Raw genomic sequence first — 22733 nt, 5'->3', positions numbered from 1 at the left:
TATTGTGTTGGTTTCTTAATTTATTTTAATTGAAGGACAATTGTTTTGCAGCATTGTGTTGGTCTCTGCTGTACAGCAGTGTAAATCAGCCGCAGCACACCCCCTCCTTCCTGAGCCTCCCTCCCAACCCCCGCCCCCATCCTTCAGGTCGTCACAGAGACTGGGCTGAACTCCCCTTGTTTGATAGCAACTTCCCACTGGCTATCTGTTTTATACGTGGTAATGTATGTATTTCTGTGCTACTCTCTCAATTGGCCCCACCCTCTTCTTCCCCTGCAGTGTTCACAAACCTGTTCTCTTATGTCTGTATCTCTGTTCCTGTCCTTCAGATAGGTTCATCAGTACCATTTTCCTAGATTCCATGTGTGTGCATTAATATATGATATTTGTTTTTCTCTTTCTGACTTACTGCACTCAGTATAACAGGCTCTCAGTTCATCCACTTCAGTTCAGCTGACTCAAATTTGTTCCTTTTTACAGCTGAGTAACATTCCATCGTATATATGTAGCCCACCTTCTTTATCCGCTCATCCGTTGATGGACATCTTGGTTGGAAAGTACTATTCTTGTTTTGTACACACAGATAAGGTTAATGTAGCTACTATACTGATGTAACTTAATGGACTTTAGAGTTTATTTGCATGGCAGGACTTATTTTAATGGCATCGTAAATTACTTTAGTTCATTATTTATAGAATCAAGAGTCTGAAAGGGGTCACCTAAAATTTTCAGTCATGTTTTACTGAATTTTGTGGAGGAAGCTGTATGTTGTAGTATCTTTTGCAAATTGGAGGAATTAGAATGATCCAGAGATCTTTAGGAATGTCAGGGACATATAGTGGTTTTTAAGTTCTTGACTATTAATCCAGAAATCTTTTTCTTATCAGATACATGGTTTGTAATATCTGTATTTCTTCATGGAAAATATTGAACTCAGTGGTCAGTATTTTGAGTGAAGAGGTAGGTGACTGGAAATAAGAAAATGGCAATTTGTATTATCCATTGATAGGAATTATTGAGAATGTTATCAATGTATTTAAAATACATATAATTGATTTTAAAAATAAAAATTAGACTTTTAGTGTTTAGGAAATAAGGGCCTTCTCTTCTGGGTTTCAGAATGCTTTTAAGCTTCTTATTGAGGCCTGAATAAAATTAAACATGTATTATTATTGAATGGCAAAAGGTGCAGAATACATTGAACTTAGATATATTCAAGGTTTTAAATCACAAGTGAAAAGATGCGATCATTGTTTGTGGGATCCATTGTACTGTGCCAAGTTAGGCACTCAGTCATTTCCGACTCTGTGACCCCATGGATTGCAGCCCTCCAGGCTCCTCTGTCCATGGGGATTCTCTAAGCAAGAACACTGGAGTGGGTTGTCTGGCCCTCCTCCAGGGGATCTTCCTGACCCAAGGATCAAACCCAGGTCTCCCACATTACAGGCAGATTCTTTTCCAGCTGAGCCATCAGGGAATCCCAAGAATACTAGAGTGGAAAGCCTATCCCTTCTGGAGGGGAACTTCCCAACCCAGGAATCAAACCGGGGTCTTCTGCATTGCAGGTGGATTCTTTACCAGCTGAGCCACCAGGGACGCATGATTCAAAAAAAAAAAAGCTTTTGACCTCTAACCTCTGAATCCATCCATGCATTTGCCCATTTGTATATAGAACCCGTTATTGCTCATCAGAATCATTTAGCAGGGACATCATTCAAGTATAAAGTGAGAGCTAGACAGCCTGCTTTTCATGTTTTTTGAGCATTGTATTATTACTGTTACAGTGTTGAGTGTAACATTTACTGCTTTGTTGACTTAACAGAGATACTTCATTTACTCCTTTCCTCTTAAAAATAGTCATTTAAAATTTTAAAGAGAAATACAACCGAAGACCATAACATCTATGTCAAATGTTTAAAACTTATATTAGACAATGTATCTTGCTTTTTTTTCCTTTGACTAGGCATTTTGGTAACTCTTCTTGATTTAAAGTAGCAACTATAGGCTTTTTGATAAATGCCTTAAAGAACTATATAATTGCATCATTTCTTTTGTTATTTTTTATGCACATAATCAGTCATAAATTAATAATTACTGCTAGTATATATGGAAAAACATTCCAACCCCATTAGTCAACAGAGAAATACAATGCAGGTTTTTTTGGAGGGGGAGATTGCTCTCTTTTCTTTTGATATTGTGCTTATTTGTAACTTTCTTCAAAGAGTCAGTAAATTACCATGTAAAGTAGAATCAGAACAATTCTTTTTGAAGATTTCACTCTATTACTTATATTTTCCTAGATTGAGACAAATTAGTTTTTTAGTGTTGAAATTTTATGTGTTTAATTTTGAAAGACAACATACATTGAGCATGCTTTTGGATGTTACGTGTAAGGATGGAACAGGATAGGATGTGCCGATTCCTTTTCTATAGTTAGTGGATGCAGGACAAAAGGAAGGAAGAAAGTAAAATACATAGGAGCACAATTTGAGGCCGTAGAGCATCTTGATATACTGATTTGTCAGGTAAACCAGGAATGTTGTGGCTCTTTCCTGAACGTCTGGTTTCAGTTCAGTTCAATCGCTCAGTCATGTCTGACACTTTGCAACCGCTTGGACTGCAGCACGCCAGGCCTCCCTGTCCATCATCAACTCCCGAGTTTACTCAAACTCATGTCCATAGAGTCGGTGATGCCATTTAACTGTCTCATCCTCTGTCGTCCCCTTCTTCTCCCGCCTTCAATCTTTCCCAGCATCAGGGTCTTTTCAAATGAGTCAGCCCTTCACATCAGGTGGCCAAAGTATTGGAGTTTCAGCTTCAGCGTCAGTCCTTCCAATGAACACTCAGGACTGATCTCCTTTAGGATGGACTGGTTGGATCTCCTCACAGTCCAAGGGACTCTCAAGAGTCTTCTCCATCACCACAGTTCAAAAGTGTCAATTATTCAGTGCTCAGCTTTTTTTATAGTCCAACTCTCACATCTATACACGACTACTGGAGAAACCATAGCCTTGCCTAGACGGACCTTTGTTGGCAAAGTAATGTCTCTGCTTTTTAATATGCTTGTCTATGCTGATCATAACTTTTCTGCCAAGGAGTAAGTATCTTTTAATTTCATGGCTGCAGTCACCATCTGCAATGATTTTGGGGCCCAGAAAAATAAAGTCAGCCATTGTTTCCAGTGTTTCCCCATCTATTTGCCGTGAAGTTATGGGACCGGATGCCATGATCTTAGTTTTCTGAATGTTGAGCTTTAAGCCAACTTTTTCACTCCTCTCTTTCACTTTCATCAAGAGGCTCTTTAGTTCCTCTTCACTTTCTGCCATAAGGGTGGTGTCATCTGCCTATCTGAGGTTATTGATGTTTCTCCTGGCAACCTTGATTCCAGCTTGTGCTTCTTCCAGCCCAGCTTTTCTCAGGATGTACTCTGCATGTAAGTTAAATAAGCAGGGTGACAATATACAGGCTTGACGTACTCCTTTTCCTATTTGGAACCAATCTGTTGTTTCATGTCCACTTCTAACTGTTGCTTCCTGACCTGCATACAGGTTTCTCAGGAGGCAGGTCAGGTGGTCTGGTATTCCCATCTCTTTCAGAATTTTCCACAGTTTATTGTGATCCACACAGTCAAAGGCTTTGGCGTAGTCAATAAAGTAGAAATAGATGTTTTTCTGGAACTCTTGCTTTTCCAGTGATCTACCGGATGTTGGCAATTTGATCTCTGGTTCCTCTGCCCTTTCTGAAATCAGCTTGAACATCTGGAATTTCATGGTTCACATATTACTGAAGCCTGACTTGGAGAATTTTGAGCATTACTTTACTAGCGTGTGAGATGAGTGCAGTTGTGTGGCAGTTTGAGCATTCTTTGGCATTGCCTTTCTTAGGGATTGGAATGAAAACTGACCTTTTCCAGTCCTGTGGCCACTGCTGAGTTTTCCAAATTTGCTGGCATATTGAGTGCAGCACTTTCATAGCATCATCTTTTAGGATTTGAAATAGCTCAGCTGGAATTCCATCACCTCCATTAGCTTTGTTCCTAGCGATGCTTCCTAAGGCCCACTTGACTTCACATTCCAGGATGTCTGGCTCTAGGTGAGTGATCGCACCATTGTGATTATCTGGGTCATGAAGATCTTTTTTGTACTGTTGAACATCTGGTTTATTGGTCAGTAATAGCACTAGCCTCTGCAGGGCACACACAGTTTATATAGCAGAGTTAGGTCTCTCTGTACTTACCCCATTTTAGTGGTAAATAATTTTTTTATTTGGTTAGTCATAAATTTGATACATAGTTTTTGGATAAAATGTGGCATTATAGATTTGAGTATTTATCAGTTAATATAAAATATAGCCAAAAGAGGGCCAAAAAGTAGACATGTACTTTCTTTTCCAGGTGTATCTCAGCTAAAATTGTTTAAAATGTTGAGTTTCTTGGTTTTGTGATTATAAAAACAGAATTAAATTGTTTTCTTTCAAGTGCTTAGGGAGAAAAAAAGTTTAGAGTTAAGGCATGTGCATCTTTTCCCTCTCAATTTCTATATTTTTAAGAGTATTTTTAAGAATTATTGCAGCTGCAGAGAAGAGAAACTACCAGGAAAATACTTAAGTTCCACTTGGTGTTTATATTTAGTAATTCCTAGTTGGTATCAAGGTTAGAAGAAGAAATCTGTTTTTTCAAAGAGATATACTTGAACTTTTGCATTATATTCTTTTTTTAAATTACTATAGTCCTATTTAATTAGTTAATATTGAATTAAAAATAGTTATTTAATATGGAGGGAGAGAAAGGGGCATGTTTATTACTCAAGATGAGCAGTTAGTCATCTGGCCAAAAGCTTTCATCTGTCTTCTTTTACAATTAAAACAAAAAACAATTAGTCCTGTCAATCAGCAGTCATCTGGGGTGATGACAAGGGCTGTACAAATACCAGTAGCAGCTGCCAAAGAAGCCAACTTGCCTAATATGAAATAAATCAGCCTTTGGTGATAAGGTTGGTAACTTGAATTACCTAACTTCTTATAAATCTTAGGTTAATATTCCATAATAGGGATTTGGGGACATTTATTTATAATAATCTGTAGCTTCTTTTCTTGAAAATACACTGGGTCTCAGTCTTACTTAGAGTTGCATTTGGGAAAATAGAATTCTAAGCTATTTGAGTATTTCTAATACTTGGAAGAAATGAAACAAACTGTATAATCTTACATTTAGTGTATAACTCTGAGATTTTAAGTGAAATAAGCAATTTCTTTGTCATGGTCACTTTGCTTTTAAGTCAGTGCTTTGGTTTAACCAGAATGCTGACATACCATGCTTGGAGGTGGTGGTTTTTTTATTTAGATTGTTGATTTGCTGTTTTAACATCATGTTTTCAGCAAGAGTCTTGAATCATCAGTGTTTCTTAAGAATGCCCCCCACAGAAAGAAAAGACAAATTCTGTTCTGGTTTATAAGTTTAGTTCAATTAAACAAATATGTATGGAATATCTGCATTGAGCAAGGAATTAGATGCTGGAATAGAAACAGAGATTCAGTTGGTAAGGTTCCATGTGTCACAGAGATTAATTTTTTGCTAGGGTGACCAATAAGCAACCTTTTGTAATACAGGCAGAATATAAGAAATGTAAAGTGCTATGGAACACAGGGGAGGGAGCAGTTCCTGCTGAGGAATCAGAGACGGCTTATTGGAAGAATTTGCATTTTAATTTGTCATGAACAATGGGTAGAATTTCAAGAAGTAGATATGGGAAAGTATTTTAAAACAGTGATGTTCTTTTTTCTTTTTTCATGTAATAAGTTTGAAAGAAGGAAATGGTGATACAGTGAGCAATTATGGCTTCAGATAGTTCCATAAAATTTTTGGTTCTGATTCTATATTTAACAGGGGATTCTTACACCTAGGCAATCATTATAATTGTCTAGGCTTAGGAGTCTTAAAAACTATATGTTTCTGGACTTTGCTCTCAGTCTGTCTCAGTAGATGTTCGGTAGGGTTCAAGATTCTAAGTTCCTTGTGATTCTGCCTTGCCAGGTTTGGAAGATAACATTCATTCCTTATGAGCTTCATTGCTCACTGAAAAGACAGTTTTCCTCCTTTCATTCCTATCTTCCCAAATCAAAACAAAACAAATGGGCATGTTTCAGCCTATGCCTAGTTATTTGATCCTTGAAATTTCAATGTTTAAGTGGAATTGGAGTTTATTGTTGGTTATAGGCACATAAGAGTCTCTGTGGTGCAATCGGCTAGCACGTTTGGCTGATGATTTGAGCCCACCTAGGGACTCCCTCCTCTACTATTTTGGGCTTCCCTGGTAGCTTAGCTGTTAAAGAATCCACCTGCAATGCAGGAGACCCCAGTTTGATTCCTGGGTGGGGAAGATCGCTGGAGAAGGGATAGGCTCCCCACTCCAGTATTCTTGGGCTTCCCTGGTGGCTCAGCTGGTATAGACTCCACCTGCAATGTGGGAGACCTGGGTTCAATCCCTGGGTTGGGAAGATCCCCTGGAGGAGGGCCTGACAACCCACTCCTGTATTCTTGCCTGGAGAATCACCATGAACATAGGAGCCTGGTGGGTTACAATCCATGGAGTTGCAAAGAGTCAGACATGACTGAGTCACTAAGCACATAAGCACTCAGTAAATTTTTGTTGAATAGATGTTGTACTAAATATTTGAATATTTGTTGAATAGATGAATTACTGAAAAGTCTTAATGGAGAGTAGCTCCATTAAATTCAAGACTCATCCTTTCTCCCCTATTTTGGTCTGTTCTTCCTTTGTTTGACGTGCAGTATATCATGCTCTTAGTTTTTTGGAAAAGTCCCATAGGTTCCTCGTGGCCCATGCTTTGAGCATCACCGATAGTTGTGTTCCTGTAACATTATGAAGGGCAGCTAGATAAAGCAAGTCATATTGCTGAGAATTTCTATAATTTTATTTATAGAATAAATAAAGCATGTATTTTTGCTTCTTTACTCAACCAAAGATCTGTATTCTGGAGATTCTGAAAAGGAATGGATGCTGATGAGTGTTTTGAAGTTCTAAGCAGTTCAACTGCTGTCATTAGAGGTTGAACTGTGCAGTATATTTGATTTGTTATAGCTTCTTTATTCTACTCGCTCAGCATTTTCCTGGCAGTTAATTACATAGTGGCTTTAGGGTGCATTCCATAAGATGCTGAAGACACAGCTTCGCTGAAGTCTGACACACTTTCCTCCTTGGTTACGTAGCTAATGGCCACTCTGGGATAATTAGTAAGAAGAGACTCCAATGGCCCAATTACTGTCTTCTCAAGGTTTTCCCTTTTAATTTTTCTTTGCCCGGGTCTTGAGAGATTGCCTCCATTGTAGATTATGCTTATGTGCTGTTTAAAACTGGGTTTTCTTAGTTACTGTCAGACAAAAGGTAAAAGATCTCTCTGTATTTTAGTGTATTGGGATTATTCTAAGAAGTTGATCATATTTTAGAGAAAGCATGGCATAGTACCATTGAGAGCAAGAGATAGCTAATGTTTTAAAAGCCACATTAATTCCTGGGTTAAGATTCATACCAACCGTCTGCATCTTTGTAGTGAGAGGGCTTGAGGTTTTAGGCTCAGAGCTACCAAATTTTCCATAGCTTGGCCTGATGTGTACATTAGTAATCAAATGTCGTGCCATTTTTCTGTCAGGAAGCTTGACTTGGGGTATTGTAACTTACTGATGTAATAAAAATGCATGTGCATATGCCTTGGTAATAAAATTATGTGAACACGTCTACCACAGCTTTTGGTAGGTAGATAGAATCTAAATCTTGTAAATTCCTGAGTCATCTAAGTCAGCCATATGTTGTCTGCCTTTTTAGAATTTCTTTCCAACACAGAACACAGTGATTTCATTCTTTTTCCTAAGGTTCATGTCAACATAAGGTAGTCCTCATTGGAATTGTTCAAGTAAATGTTTTTTCCTTAATTTTTTCCGAACTGAGGAAAAAATGACTATGTTAAAAGAAACTCCTTTGAAAAATTGCTTTATGGGAAGTTATTAATAATATGCCTGTGGTTTGGATGTGCCATTTTCTATGAATGTGTTCTTTATATAGAGAGGTGTTCAGGATGGGGAACACATGTAAACCCATGGCTGATTCATATCAATGTATGGCAAAAACCACTATAATATTGTAAAGTAATTAGCCTCCAACTAAAATAAATAAATTTTAAAAAAATATAGAAAGAAGGTGCTCAGTGAATATTTGTTGATCGAATGAATGTAATGAAGTTTTATCATAGGAGTTCTAAATCTTCCCTTTGACTGCTGTTTTCCTGTTGGTTCAGATGTTCCCAGCTCTTTTTGCAAAGCATATTACTGTCTCTTTTGTTTCGGTGTTGTGTGCTGTGCTTTTCCACATGGTTCGTCAGCATAGGTAGGGGTAACTGAAAACCTGGGAGAGATGAGACTGAGCCAAGCCATTCTGGAGCTCACTCTAACTTGTCATGTTTTATTGAAGCAGGAAGATTGATGGATAAAGAAAAGAATATTCTAGGAGTATAACAACAATAGCACAAATTCCATTTTACAGCCTGGCAAATTTTCCTCTGGTTTGTTTGCAGTAAAGTAAAAGTTCTTTGGATGTGGAGGTTGGGAGGAGTTGTATTCAGTATGTAATAACCACATGATGTTCAAGATCCATTACTTCAGACTGATACATGGAAGGGCAGTGCCTGCTGAGACTGTTTAGAATTATTCGGAAACTGCCTGTACCAGTATGAGATTTTCCTCTAGTATACTCTCAATAAATATTTTTGCTAAGAGGAGATCTTTCAAAGGGCAGAGGAAAAACAATCAATCCATAGAATATTGTGATCTAATACACTGAAATTAATGGAACCTCAGGTGAAGAATATATTCTTTATAATAACTGATATTGCCTCCTCTGGTGTGTTTTTTCAAGTTCTGTATACTTGCATAAGAAAAATAGGCAATTTTTAGAGCATCCTCTTTCATAGATAGGTGTTTAGGAAAATTCAACTTTTAACCTTGAATGTTGGAACTCTTCAACATTCTTAAACTTTTTTGAAGGTTGTAAAGTGTAGAAAACATATCATTTGGTATTTAAATATTTTTAAAAAATTATTTTGGCCCTTTTAATAAGTCACATCATTATTTGGATGTTGCCCAGGTTAGAGGCTGAAGTGCCTGATAAAGCACCGAAGGAAGATTTACAATTGCAGTAGCATCAGCTTTCCTTCCAGTGATGTGATCCGTTTCTTTTATGGAAACAGAAGTCAGCAAACTGAGGTTTGCTGGCATGGCTTCTGTGTCCTAGCTGTATGATCACAGGTGCATTATGTACCCATTCAGAGCCTCGGGCTTCTTATCTGCACAATTGGACAAGGAACCTTGCCTGTCTCAGAGGGCTGTTATGAGGATTTCACAGGATAGTATATGTGAAAGCATCTACGAAACTGTAAAGCAATACATTATTATAATTTCTATAAAAGGAAGTTTCAAATTATATTTACTTTTGGTCGCTGTAGTCTATTATAAGCAAATCTTTATTTAAACTTCTTTTTAATTTCCAAATGTGATTTCACCATAGTTCTAGAGTCACATGAACATATGTTTCAATTCTGATTCAGTAAAATGATGGATTTTCCCCTTAAATCTGTACCATGTATTATTTTTTTCTAATAAAAATTATAATTGCTATTGCATGCCTCCAAAGAATAGTCTCCACTTTTCTATAATTGTTCCTTCATTTAAAATTTCTCTTATTTACCTCAAGGGAATTTCATTTATCTGATATTATCTTATTTTTCTCTTGTCATTTAAGGAATGTGTTAATTAAACTCAGATGCAGTACCAACCCTGGCACTTGCAGCAGACTCTCCTCCCATTTGACATATTTTCCTTTATCATTTTCCTATGTGATCTCAGAGCCACTTGTCAATCCATCTGGCAGTGCTCATATTAGGCCAATTTTAATTAAACTTGTGAATTAGACTCTGAGACCCTGTCTCAGATATTTTACTGGATTACAGTTTTAGATCATTGGTTTTGCTATAATTCAACAAATTATGCAATTAAAATATTAAAAGAAAGTTGATCAAGTCTGTCCAACCTGATTAAATGGTTTTTAAAAGTTGTAAAAACTGTACTGATTATTGCTTATTACTCTTATTTATTTCAAAGGAAAATATTTCTTGAAGTTTCTATACAAAATTGAACATTGAACTATACGGTTATGAATTAGGCAATTAACAGAATTTTGCTCCATTTTTGGTGCTTAGATCATTGCATATTCACTTTCCCTGCCTCAGGGACTGGCTTACACATCCCTGTCCTGCCTGTCCTTCTCTCTTCAATTTTCCCCTTCCCCACCCACTAATATAAATGTTTGGACAGACTGCCTTGGCTTTTGAGACATTTGTTCCTGTTGCATCCTGATGTCTACATCACTCTTACATCTCTGAAGCACAGGCCTCTGGATGGTTTGTCTCCAGTGAAAATGCTTTTCCCACGATAGGCCAACTCTGCTGCAGTTTTCAACTCAGAACCGTCTTCTCAATATCTTCTGATATCTTGGTCTGACAAGAACCAGCTCCTAAGAACATAACACGTTGGGCTCTCCTCACACTCTCTGCCACCTTACATTATTTTAGAGGGTTGTAGTTAGCATCCCAGATGTTTCAAATAGTCCTTCCTCCAGGCACTCCCCAGTTACAGCCGATCAACTTCAGATTTACTGCTGCTCTCAAGAGAGCTGTGCTGCATCTGTGCAGGGTGTTTGTTTCTGAAAGGTCATTTCCTGGTGTGAATTCCAGCCACAGGAGATTGAGCCAGAGTACAGCCTTTTTTCTCTTGTGTACTCATTGTACATGGAAGAGAAATTAAAGTTCCATTCAGATGTACTGCATGGCAAACAAAATTAGATGATGATGTAGTATATTAATGATTGACAGAAATAGTTGAAAATAAGAATATTTAAGATCATCAAAGCTTTGACATGTTTCTAGGTTTCATAATGAATTAGAGAATTGTTTCTGAGTTTGAATTAGTCAGTAGTTTATCTTTCTCCTCATTGTTCATAATATCACCTCAAAGCTTAAATTTAACAGCAGTCTACAAAACTCTGTTGGCTTTATGTCATTTGGCTGTCACTGTACTTTGCTTTTGAACAACCCAAAGCAAATAGTTCACCTTCATTTATTCTGCTGGCAGTATTATAAGTGATATAGACCACAACTCGTGGGAATGGTGGGGAGAAGTTGCCTAGTTTTATAAACCCTCAATCTTAATTAAAAAATTCTAAAAATATCGCCAAGAGTCAGACATGATTGAGCAACTGAAGAGCAACAACAAAAAATGTATTTGTTTCTTTAGGATTTTAAATAATTTTGACAAGGTATTTTGAAATATAAAGTGTTCCTCCTGAATTATGCATTTAAAATAAGTTTTTCTATTTCAAAATTGATTCTCTTTTAACCCCTGTGACGGGCCTCCAGGCTACTTCTGGTGTCAGTATAAGTTGTCCAGTTGCTAAATTGTGTTCAACTCTTGGTGACCCCATGGACTGCAGCATGCCATGCTTCTCTGTCCTTCACTATTTCCCAGAGTTTGCTCAAACTCATGTCCATTGAGTCAGTGATGCCATCCAACCATCTCATCCTCTGTCACCCCCTTCTCCTCCTGACCTCAATCTTTCCCAGCATCAGAATCTTTTCCAGTGAGTCAGCTCTTCGCATCAGGTGGCCAGGGTATTGGAGCTTTAGCTTCAGCAACAGTCCTTCCAATAAACAAGGTTGATTTCCTTTAGGATTGACTCGTTTGATCTCCTTGCTGTCCAAGGGACAAAGTTCCTCTTTGCTTTCTGCCATTTAGACTGGTATCATCTGCATATCTGAGGTTGTGGGTATTTCTCCAGGCAGTCTTGATTCCAGCTTGTGAGTCATCCAGCTCTGCGTTTCACATGATGTACTCTGCATCGACGTTAAATAAGCAAGGTGACAATACACAGCCTTGTCATACTCCTTTCCCAATTTTGAACCAGTCTGTTGTCCCATATCCAGTTCTGTTGCTTCTTGACCTGCATACAAGTTTCTCAGGAGACAGGTAAGGTGGTCTGGTGGTATTCCCATTTCTTTAAGAATTTTCCAGTTTGTTGTGATCCATATGATCAACGGCTTTAGTGTAGTCATTGAAGCAGGTGTTTTTCTGGAATTCCCTTGCTTTTTCTATGATCCAACAAATGTTGGCTATTTGATCTCTGCTTCCTCTACCTTTTCTAAATCCAGCTTATACATCTGGAAATTCTCGATTCATGTACTGTTGAAGCATAGTTTGAAGAATTTTGAGCACTACCTTGTTAGCCATATAAAATGAACTCAGTTGTGCAGTAGTTTTGGAAAACTTGGCAGTGGCCACAGGACTGGAAAAGGTCAGTTTTCATTCCAATCCCAAAGAAAGGCTATGCCAAAAAATGTTCAAACTACTGCACAACTGAGCTCTTTAACAGCATCATCTTTTAGGGTTTTAAATAACTCAACTGGAATTGCATCACCTCCACCAGCTTTGTTCATAGTGATGCTTCCCGAGGCTTACTTAACTTCACACTCCAGGATGTCTGGCTCTAGATGAGTGACCACACCATCACGGTTATCAGGGTCATTAAGAAATCTTTTGTATAGTTATTTTGTGTATTCTTGCCACCTCTTCTTAATATCTTCTGTTCTGTTAGGTCCTTCCTGTTTCTGTCCTTTATTGTGCCCATCTTTGCATGAAATGTTCTCTTGGTATCTCCAGTTTTCTTGAAGAGGTCTCTAGTCTTTCCCATTTTATTGTTTTCCTCTATTTCTTTGCATCGTTCATTTAGGAAGGCTGTTCTCTGGAACTCTGCATTCAGTTGGGTATGTCTTTCCCCTTGTCCCTTTGCCTTTCACTTCTCTTCTTTTCTCAGCTATTTGTAAGGCCTCTTCAGATGACCATTTTGCCTTCTTGCATTTCTTTTTCTTTGCAGTGGTTTTGGTTACTACCTCCTGTATAATGTTAAGAACCTCTGTCCATAGTTCTTCAGGCACTCTGTCTACCAGATCGAATCCCTTGGCTCTATTTGTAGCCTCCACTGTAAAATCATAAGGGGTTTGATTTAGGTCATTCCTGTATGGTCTAGAGGTCTTCCCTACTTTCTTCAATTTAAGCCTGAATTTTGCAATAAGGAGCTCATGATCTGAGCCACAGTCAGCTCCAGGTCTTCTTTTTTCTGACTGTATAGAGCTTCTCCATCTTTAGCTGCAAAGAAATATAATCAATTTGGTTTTGGTATTGACCGTCTGGTGATGTCCATATGTAGAGTTGACTCTTGTGGTGTTGTACCAGAGTTCACTGTAACATTTAAAGTACCAGAGTTCACTGTAGCATTTAAGCATTTATCTCGCAATATTTCATGAAAATAAAATCCAATTCACATTGTTTTTTCAGGATTACATCAGGTGCTTAGAAGTGGTCTGATCTTAAAGGAGTCATTAAACCCAAATTCTTTATGAAAGCCTATGTGAATGTGCTCCCAGGCATTAGTGATCTAAATAATGCAGCAAGTGGGGGTGCTTTTTTAAAGAGCTGACAACCAAGGGTTTAGATAAAATATTTTAAATGGAGAAAATTTGCCTGTAACTACTTTGCATTCCTATCTGCTTTCAGCCCACCTCTTTGTTTCCTGCACATTCTGTACCTAAGCATCACCATTCCTAAAAACAGAGGAAGTATTACAGAAAAACACAGTACATGCTAAAACTGTGAGTTGAACAAAACAGTAAAGTAAGACACTTTTAACTCTGAGAGCAGAGTTGGCGCAAAAAATGGAGTAAAATTTTGTCAAATGGAGGAGGGATGGGGCAAGGGTATTCTGGCACAGAACTGTGAAAACACCTGGCAAACCCGGTAGCTGGAAAAGGTCACCGTGGCAGGGTCTTCATGAGTCTGGTGGAAAGTTAAAGGAAGCGTGGCATGAGAGAGGGACTGGGTCACATTGTGAAGGCTTGTATGCCAAGAAAGGGAGTTTTGGTTCTGTTTAGGAGCCAGTGAACATCCAAGAAATATTTTTCACGTTTGGCAGAGAACCATGATCATCTTTTCTCTCTCACTCTCTATGACCACGTGGTAAGAGATGAACTGGGAAGACACAGCTATGGAGAAAAGGGGTAAGACCTGCTAACTGCTGAGGCACTAATAGTTCTAATCAGGGGGTAACGAAGCTGGACTAAGGTACTGAATCTGACCATCTGGCACAGTCTTCGTTCATCTTCTGTGTGACAGGTTTTCAGATGTCTGAAAGAGGGAGCTTGTGTTCTTTAACAAGGCATGTTTTTGGGGGAACTTTTGAAGTCCTAGCTTTGCTCTCCAACTGGGACAGGTTTAACAATGACTTGTCAACCTGCTTATAGAACTTGGCTTCACTATTCTCATAAGTTATATGACTGTACTATTTTTATTATTTTGAAATTGCTATGCTTTGAAGTATTTGATTATTTTGAAATCATATTGAGTGGGGTCTTTATATTAGGAAACCCCAGCAGGGTCTAGAGCTTGTGGAGAGGAGAATTCTGGAGACTGTGTGGGACGGTCCTGTCTGCCAGATCGCAGACTGGTGACTCTAGTTCTGACTGTTTCTCTGTCTCTGGTGAGGAAAACGTTAATGATGCTGGTGGTGTTTGTCTCCGCTTGTGTACTGCTACCTATACGAGCAGAAGCAGCTTCAGCAAGGCTGACTTTTTGCAGCGGTGTACTTCTGCCACAGCTATGGCTGTAGTTGCAGTAGTTGAAGTCCCTTTAGTGGTTAGAACTCCTCTTTTTTTTAAGGTACTTCTTTCACTGCCTTTGGAACTGAGGAGGTCATCAGTAGTGTGAAGGCCATTAACCTGACATTATAAGTGTTCTTGTGAAAGTCGTGCTTTCTTGCAGGCGTCATTTAATCCTGTGCCTTTTTGGGAAGGTTGTAGTTCTCATTTAGTTGTCAAGATACATGGTGCTGTCTTATAAGCACTGATTTCTGATGAATTCTTGCAGAAAGGATAGGTTTTTTTTTTTTTTTTTTTGCAGAACCACTTCTTGAGGTTCTGCAGATGGAGAAGAATGATCGCTTGAACCAAAAATCTTTTCCAAGACTATGTTTTTGTAATGGACTCTTGGAAGAAGTTTGCTTTTAGATTACTAAATATGATAAACATGGTTGAACAGTGGTGGGAATGCCTTCTGTAAAGAGTTGACTAACTCTGCAGTTGCTTTTCCTGGCTCCATATAGCTAGGATCTGCAAGTGTGGCTGTCTTTGACCCTGCAGCTGGACTTGAAGTTTTTAAGGGTGACAAAACATCATAAAAATGTAGCAATTTTTATTTAAAATCAGAAGAGTTTGATCTGGAGTTTTGCTGCATCTGTTAAAAACAATAATGTGTTCTGAACAGGTTTTCATTACAGTATTAAAACCAGAGAATTTAGTCCATCACTTTTTGAGAACTTAGGCCATCACTTTTTAAAAAACAAAGTTGAAAATAAATTGAGTGAAAATAAAGTCTTATCCATAACATAGCCAAATTACTGTTTTAGAAACAGTTGTTTGGGTTTTCTTTATGATCTGTTTTCATTCCATCCAAGGTGAGAATTATGAATGAGAAAGTTGTATATCGAAGCTTACATCATTGAAGATAGAATTATTTTTTTTTGGAAAGATTGAAAAAGAATCCTATCCTATATATTCACTTTATTTGCTAGTTCACTAAATTACCATTTTCCTCTGTTTCTAGTCATTTTATTGTTTTATCCTCACAGATGGGTCCTAAACTCTTCAATTAAATGTGTTCTTGTTTGTTTCTCACTAAATACTATTTTTGTTATCCTTAGTACAGTGAGGTCTCCTCCCAACCTACTAGGCTTCTCTCTCTTTTTCAGTGAACACTTTCCTTCTGTATCTCAAAAAAGTCTCTTAATTAGTTTGCCTCTTCCGTCTCACAGTAATACAATCAATCCATGTTCCTTCTCACAATGAAATGTTTTCTACAGTTGTATAATTTACTTTTATTCATTACTTGCCATGTTTATGATAAGGCAGATGTAACCTAAGATGAAGATAAGCTGTAGTATGCCCAGCGTGGCCTCCATCACTGCGACTGGATGACAGTGTGCTTTTCTGTAGTCTCGGGTGGAGACTGATAGGACATGTACATCTTTAGTAGTAAGAGGCATACAATATTGTTCTTAAGTATTTGAAGGATTATGATGTGGGAGAGAAATTAGCCATATTCCACATTACTTAAAAGTTGTGTGAGGGGTAAATTTTATGGTATATGAATTATATCTTAAAAAAATAGCACAAGGACTAGTTGGTGGAAATGACAGGGCCATGTTTTGGCTTGTTTGTTTAATGCAAAGCAGAGCTTTCAGATAGAATGGTCTCAGGATTTTCTGCTCTCTGTCTGAAAGTCTTGAGTTTTCTGTTAGTGGAGGTGCTGTGGGGCTGCTCTTGATTCAGTTTAGGCATTTGAGAGAAGGTTGAGTTAAATGACCTCTAGGCTGAATTTCTTTGATTCTGAAAGATACACTTTTCTCTGCTCTTTAATAACATAGGAGTCAGTAGACATAGGTATGAGTATGAGAGTGACCTCTTTTTTAGTTTTAAGCTTACAACCATATTATTTAACAATTGCTATTTTTTTCCTATGATTATCACCAGTTTTTCACAGCAGGAGAAGGGTGGAGTGAAACTCCCAGTTCTTGAAGCGGATATTGTATAACATTGCAAGGAGGACAAGGAAGCAAGGATAAGAGTCATAAACTGCAGCTGGAAGTTTGGAACTGATTCCTTTACTCTGCAGTAGCTCGGAAAGGATTCAGCTCCAAGTTTAATGAATAATGAAACATGATCTGAAGATATTCTATGCAAGAAATACTCTGTTGCCTGGTTCTTAAGTGACTAGTAACTGTACCTTCTGCTCTACATGAGCAACAATTCTCTTTGTTCACTTTTTCTTTCGAAAATTTGAGGTGATAGTTCAGGATTCGCTTGAAAAGCTCATTTTAATTGTAGGTTAATTTCTAACACATGTTGGTGGCCCTATGTCATGGCAGAGCAGATGAAAAAAAGTACTGGCTTTAAGAAAGAGGTTTTAAAATGAAAGTGGGAACTTTTTCCTCAAAGTGTTTGCTGATTATGTGTATTATGAAATAAACAATACTTTTGAAAAACATGGAATCTTCTAGGTGGAAGGGACCTTAGAAGAAACCTGATCCAAACTCCTTGTTCTTCCTGAGGAACTAAAACAGTTCAGTGGGACTGGGAAGTTGTGTATTTGCTACATGCAGTGCTGATGTTTTAGAAACTCCCTTTATTGTTATTTTCTTCCATTCTTTGCAACTTTTAGGAAGTCTGCTTCCTAGGCATCTTATTAAGCCTACCCTATAAAAATGTGTTTACCAAGCAGGAAAAACAGAAACTATAGCCAGGTTTATAGTAATTCTTCCATAATATAACTGAATTATAAGAGAAAATATTAAAATATAAGTGACATTACTAAGAATTCATAGACATCTTTTCTGGAATACAAATAGTAAACAGCATCAGCTGTACCTCCACTTATCATTTTAAGAGTTAATTGATGCCTTATGGCCTTAACTTCTCTATCCAACTTTCATCCCTTAGAGAAGATATTGACTCTGAAGCATTCATTTCCTTGTGAACTTGGCAGTGTGCTAGATCTAATAGACTGGCCCTTTGGTCATTAAGCTCCGATAGAAGAGTTGGCTATGAGAGAACTAGAAAAATAGAGGAGAAAAGGCGTTTGTTAGCAGAATGAGTCAGTCCTTATATTCATTATATGTGCAAATCACAATGCATATTATACCACAAAAATACCTAGACTAAAAATGTTATTGTACCTGGTAACAACTGTAAGTTTTTTCTATCTTGTAAAATTAGATTAGAACTCTGAAAATTTTAATCTGTGAAATCCATAAGTAAATGGATTATAAGCCGTACCTACCTTGCCCCTCAGCCTTATAATCAAAAGAACTTCTGTCTTGTCCAAACAGCAAAACCTTCTATAAAACACTGTGTGTGTGTGTGTGTGTGTGTGTGTGTGTGTGTGTTATGAAACATTACAATTGTTTCGTATTCCCAAACCTTGGAGCTCAGGGAGCCCAGGCATGCCAGGCAGAAAAACCTTTGTTCATCACACCCTTGGAGAAATAGCAGGTACAGAGTACCACAGACCTTGGAAAGAAGTATTATTATGCTTGTGTTTGCTCTTCTCCCTCTTACTTTCTCCGATATATCTTTGTATCAGGTCTAGGAAAACATTGGACTGGCTGTAAGAGAACTCTTATTACTTTTCTTCCTACTTAGGCTAGAAAATAAGAGCAAAGGAAATCAGTATGCCATTTTTTGACATATTTGCTTTCAGTAGACAGGTAGAGACTTACCTGTGAAGTGCTGTGAAGGATAGTACTTATCCAACTGCTAAAACATAAAATGTATTCCTTTTTAGTTGCATTTTAACACATTTCCATCTTGTTTCAGGCAGGCCACATACATATCTCTTGAACATAGAATTTCCAGGGCATGTACCTTCTCAGACGGCCCTGGAAATATTTCTTTAAATTTGTTAACAGCCTTTTCAAAGGTTTAAAGCATTTCTGTGAATTAATAATAAACTGAAAACAACCTCATTTCCAACAGGATGTGAAGCAGACTAGAACTCCATTATGCTTCCTGTTTCTTGTCTGAGTGAGAAGGATCTAGTAGAGGTAGAGAGCACACTCACCCAGGTTAGCCACAAGGCTGGGATTAGACCTTGTGCTCTGATGTTCTTATTAGGTGTTCTGAGACTTTGAAATTTAGAGACTTGTTTCTGAGGTGAAACGTTTCTTCATTATTAGATGTGTGCTAGTGCCACTTTTGAAGTTTTAATGTAACAGATGTTACCAAAGTTTCTGATTGTCTTTCTGGGTGTCTCTAGGATTGTTGTGCTAAATCCCAGTGGAAGATGTGTTTCTAGGCCCACAAGGCTGTTCCTCTGCTACACAGCAGGGACAGGCTCTTCCCCATCTGTCTCAATCATAGATTTCCCCCTGAAATTCAGGGAAACGTTTGCAGTGTTAAGTCATTAACAACTGTTTCAAAACAGTCTGATTTCTAACAGTTGGTGCATGTGGAGATACCTAATTAAAATAATTCCAGTCTCGTTAATAAGATAAGTGTGTTTTCTAGTTGCTATGGGATTATTGCTATCAAATACAAAGGGCTTGAGGCTTAGTCAAGTGAATGATGCTTGTATTCCAGTCCCTTTACCAAATTAATTGTATTTAAGAGTTTAAATCCTTATGTTCTTTCTTATATTTTCATTTCAATGAATGGGAGAGGTAGCTTGGGGAAGTTTTATGGATAAGAATACTGACATCAGACATAGAACCTGTAGATTCCACAGGAGATTTGGCTACTAGAGAAGGTCACAGAAATTGACATGGTAATACATGATGAAATGGCCTCTTGTCTAAACTGTCCCACTCCCACATCTTTTCCATGTGTCCTTCAACTGAAATTGATCTCTTCCTTCTCTGAACTCCTGGAGTGCTTTATCTGTATACTTCTTACAATATTTTCTACTTTCTGCTGTTTATATACATTAGTTTTACAAATATGCTGCTTCTTAAAGGAAGGCTTAGTGACAGACCACTGTCTTGTCCTCCAAGGAGCCTAAGGCAGTGGCTTGAAACATTTGTTGAGTGAATGATCAATAGAAAGAAATATTTTATCATTAACTTTAATCTATATAATCATACTCCAGGTCTTGAGAAGAGACTTAGAACCTGCTCTTATGTAAGAATATTTTTATTTTTAAATTTCGAAAATACTAAATTAGAATCATTAAAAAACTTTTGTATGCTGAATTTTATATAAGAAACTGACATATGATCCTCTTAGCAGAATCAAGAAGACCTTGCAGACTAAATACCGAGAATATATATACACACACACGATCCTTCTTCAAAACAGAATTCATTAATTGTACAGAGCTCTGAGGTCTCACTAAGTCTCCTGTCCTAACAACACACACTATTAAATGGTAAACTAATGGGGAAACATAAAAAACTCACCATGCATCTGAGGAGGTATGATAAAGTAAAATATTTGTTCAGGGGCTACTTCTAGCAGTCATTGGTCGTTGCCAGTTCTGTATGACTTTGGAAACAGTTTTTACCACTGCTGTCTGATGCTTTCCTGCCCATTGGTGATGATTGTAATCATCTCACTCCCCAGACCTTATCTTCATTGAAGCTCTGCCCTCCTAGATAATTCTCATAAAACAAACGTTAGGATTTTGGCAGCTAATGATAATGCCTTTGTTAAGGCTCCTAGTAAGAAGTCATATAGGGACACCTGAGAAGGTAGAAGAAAACCAAGGGTGGGTGGGAAAGAGGTGGTAGAAAGACTGGAGAGGGGAGGAACCTGGAGGCTGGGTGCTGGCAGGCAGGCTGGGAGTAAGCAGCAGCAGAGGTCAGCACAGGATGGACTGACCGGCAGGCCAGTGCCTAGGAGAAGCCAGCAAGTGTGTGCGGGGGAGCAGTGGGTCACATCTGTCAACGCCGTCCCTTCCTCTCTGTGTGTCCTAAAAACAAAGTGTATTTTCAAGGCTTTTTCCATCTTAGCAGTATTCAGGATGCCTTTTTGTTAGTGGTTTTGTGTCCTTTGCTTCTAGAGCTTGTCATATTAGAAGCAGAGATCAAAAGCCAAGCCACAGTCACATGAAGATGGAAACTTATTACTTCAGGTTTGGGGGCAGATGTTTCTTTACTTAAAATGTGTCTGTCTCCCCAGCTGTGGCTGACCTCCTCAGACTTACACTGTGAATGGCTGCAGAGATTGTTTTCGTGACAAAAGGAGATCCATCACTGCTTTGAACCACCCAAAACTGTTCACCTCTGCTGGTGAGAAGCCAAGCCAGACCTGTCTGAGGCTCTCTGGTCGCTGCTCACACTCTCTTATATGTGAAGCAGAAGAAATGGGGCATTTGTGAGATAGTATGTTATTTAGAGTCAAGAGACAGCTTTGATTGACTGCCAGGTATGTTGGGAGTCAGAGATCTCAATTTAATGCTTCTCCTGAAGCATTTGGTATGGTAGTTGGAGGCAAGGTAAAATCGGCTTTTATGGAGCCTGCCGACTTGTCTGTACAAAGGACCTAAACAGGAGGTAACATGAGCAAATGTTAGCCAGGCTTTGACTTTAGACCCCCAAATCACGTTTAACACATGACTAGGGCAGTTGTCTACTTAATGAGTTGAATTATGGAATCCATTTGCCCATTCATTTCCATTCACTAAAATCTCCCTTTAGACCTCAGTGAAAGTGAAAGTCGCTTATATCGTGTCTGACTCTTTGCGACCCCATGGACTGTAGCATGCCAGGCTTCTCTGTCCATGGAATTCTTTTTTTTTACTTTTATTTGCATTTATTTTCTGTGGCATTTATTCCCGGGCCATAAGTTTTTGTTTCTTCAGTTTCTTCTGGGATATCTTTTTCTTATGTGCAACCTCCTCTTCTGGTTTAGGAACAATCTGTTCTTTTTCAGTAAGGATCATCTCAATGTGGCAGGGAGAGCTCATGTAGGGGTTGATCTGACCGTGAGCTCTGTAAGTCCTGCGCTGCATCTTGGGGGCTTTGTTCACTTGGATGTGCTCAATGACCAGAGAATCTACATCTAAGCCCTTAAGTTCAGCATTACTCTCTGCATTTTTAGCATGTGTAGTAAAAATTCAGCACTCTTTTTGGGACACCGACCCTGTGTCCAGCCCCACTGTTTGGCCTGTGCACACCTACCAACTCCACCGTTGTAACGACGGAGTGGCACTCGTTGCTTCTTTAAAGTGACATCCTTCAGATACTTGGTGGCTTTTTGGATATGCATCCCTTAATGGCCTGGGCAGTTTCATGAGTATTCTTAAAGTAAACACGAAGATTTGAACCTCTTGATTTGCATGATTTTGTGGGGTTTTCTGGGTCGAGTGAATAGTGCACCATTTTTAGGGGTCAGCTCAGGCTGCTTACCGGAAAAGCTGTCCATGGGATTCTACAGGCCAAAATATTGAAATAGGTTGCCATTTCCTTCTCCATGGGATCTTCCCAACCCAGGGATCCAACCCAGTTCTCCTGCATTGCAGGCAGATTCTTTACCATCTGAGCCACCGTATCTCTAAGTAACAACAGTCTCTAATATTATAGGGAGGTAGCGTCTTTGTTCATAATCTAATAGTCTGTGGCTAAAACAATGTGTTTTGGGCCAGTTTTCGTCCACGTGTTAGCCTTGTAGTAGTCATGTTAGGGATCTAGCCCCAGTAACAATAGGAGACTGGTGGTAGCAAAAATCAGCAATGGTGTCCCATGTTCTTCCAGTGAGTCTGGCAAGAGCCTGTCAGTGAGGTTTGCGTCTGCCTCTTGGTTTGCTTTGTGAACAGACTGGTGTAGAGTTAAAGGATATACAAGCACAGTCTCTGTAATGTTTGCCTGCTTCGTAGGTCCAATTGCCTTCTGGAGACTGGGAGACTGTATAGAATTTGTATTGGTTTCTTACTAGCCTGTAACCATAGGATAGACTTATAATTAAAAGAAAATCTGAAAATCTTGGTTGTAAGAGCATAATTTGATATAAAACTTTTGAAATTGTTTTCCAATTTCGCAGATGGAAATAAAACAGAAGCATAGACCACCTGGAGA

The 22733-nt window shown here is 38.4% G+C and overlaps 1 protein-coding gene across 3 annotated transcripts in view; it reads left to right on the top strand.

The window, feature by feature from the left end:
- Window positions 1-22733, top strand: part of TTC28 (tetratricopeptide repeat domain 28) — a 563147-nt gene that overhangs the window by 177995 nt on the left and 362419 nt on the right. The gene's annotated exons all lie outside the window — the stretch shown is intronic.

Source organism: Odocoileus virginianus, chromosome 12 (assembly GCF_023699985.2).
Source record: "Odocoileus virginianus isolate 20LAN1187 ecotype Illinois chromosome 12, Ovbor_1.2, whole genome shotgun sequence".
Classification (NCBI taxonomy): Eukaryota; Metazoa; Chordata; class Mammalia; order Artiodactyla; family Cervidae; genus Odocoileus; species Odocoileus virginianus.
The sequence above is the reverse complement of the archived record's forward strand: the minus strand, read 5'-3'. Positions and strand labels throughout refer to the sequence as shown.